This window comes from Eptesicus fuscus, chromosome 5 (assembly GCF_027574615.1).
Source record: "Eptesicus fuscus isolate TK198812 chromosome 5, DD_ASM_mEF_20220401, whole genome shotgun sequence".
Classification (NCBI taxonomy): Eukaryota; Metazoa; Chordata; class Mammalia; order Chiroptera; family Vespertilionidae; genus Eptesicus; species Eptesicus fuscus.
Genome location: NC_072477.1, coordinates 103402856 through 103404824, shown reverse-complemented (window position 1 = coordinate 103404824; position 1969 = coordinate 103402856).

The following is a 1969-nucleotide window of genomic DNA, read 5'->3' as shown; positions in this document are numbered from 1 at the left end:
GAAATCCAAGAATACATAAAATACATGAAGTTGTGCAATTCAAGGTTACATATTTCTGTAAAACTTGTTTTTCTTCCATGCATACTTGTTTCATGGAATGATCCACACAATAATAGGAGCCTTGAGTAATAGACAAACTCACATGTAGTGTTAAGGACCTTGTAACAGTTCCCAATTCTTCTCTCCCATTCATTGTGCTGTTATTGTCATGCATTTCACTTTTACATATGCTATAAACATATGAGACCTTGCATTACTTTTGCTTTTGACAGTGAATAAAAAGCAGACAGGACCCGGTCTCAGTGTGCCTCTTTAGGAAAGACGTGTCCACCTGGCTCCCCCCATGCCCTTCAAAATTCCTATTTCTTGTATAGCATTTTCATTTGTGTGTCAGCTCCTGTTTCAGATCCCGAACCTTGCTGTACAGGTCACGGCAATTGGCATCTGGAACAGGGACCTGAGGAGAAGATTCGCCTGAGTGAAAAAAAAAGTGAAAAGGGAAAAGTGGAAACTCATCAGTGCACAAAGCCCATGCCAGCTTTGGAGTCATGACCGTAAGTGGACAGGGATGTTTCTGAAATCAGACAGATTATAATGGGGAAAAATTTGAAAAGGCAAAAAACATTATTGTAGACTTTTAGCTTGCATGCTCAAGGATAAAGGAATTAAAGTGTCAGAATGTATTCTCTTACAGTTTTTGCATATTATCATAAAGTATAATACTTAGTTCCCTGATGCTAGAACATTAGACCTTGATCTCTGGAAACAAGTAGGTAGGAATTTAAGGAGAAATCAGACTCAAGGAAAATGAGTGCCCTTGTCATCTTTAACTATGTAGTCAAGCTGTATATTGCCCACTTCATATTGATGATCAAAAGCCTACAGAACGCCAAGAGGATTTGCCACTGCCCCCTCCTCCTCCTCCTAAAGTAGAGCCTGTAAAGCCTGTAATAACTAAGGCCCCCAATCCTCTGCCCCTGGTGTGGGAAGGCTCATTAACTAGAGAAAAGGGGGCTAATAGTCCTTTTACAAAAGGGCTCCTTAATGCTTTGTCTGAAAATTACCATATGATGCCTTGGGACTGGCAGATTTTTGCTGGGGTCTTTTCTGCATCTACAAGGGTTCAGGAATCTGGAGAAGAGGCTGTGCATAAATGAATAAAAAGACTAGAAAATAAAATATGAATTTGTAAAGCATTTTGGGATGCCAGATGAAAACTTAGTTCTAGTGACTTAGCTTCCCGAATCTCCGGACCCAAGACTTTTTATTCACACATTTTGCCCTCTAGCAAAGCAGATATACATATCAAAGGTAAGGTTTGGTAAACAGTAAAGGACCATCAGGTTGGGGAAATTGCCTTCAGCTGTTCCAGCAGCAGGTAATAACATGCAGATTTTCAGTCCTGCTGAAAGAGTCCATTCAACCTTTTGAGGACTTCTCGCATTTATTATGACCTGCTGGACTTAGCCTCCAGCAGGTTTTAGATAAAACAATTTTAGATGCTAGTCAATGCTATGGAGAGCAGAATATGATGGAATCTGTGAAGAACAAGCTGTTTGTGGGTGTTCACTGGGACCCCAAATGAGAGCGCTCTGGGCTGCACTCTGGTTGTAAGTTCCAGGCACTTTAAAACATCTGAATGAAGTATTGTCTATGTGTTATGCACGCTAGTCTGTTGATTGTGTTTTATCTGTCTTTGTTGTTTGGTTTAATTTATTTATTGTTAGTCTATTAAGCATGTCTTTGATTTATCTTCATAGAAAAGAAACAGTAGGTGGCCAAGCCATTACTGAATTTCCCCAGAGCAAACAGGATGTGGAGGTGAGGAAAGAAAGAATATGAGAGGTACACGTGGCTGATAACACAGGTCCTAGAAAAATTCCCATAGACAAAGGGAGGTAATTAAAAAAGGCCCCAGTCCATTTATTGTAATCCTGCAAAATGGACACCCACTCTTGGGAGTGTTATT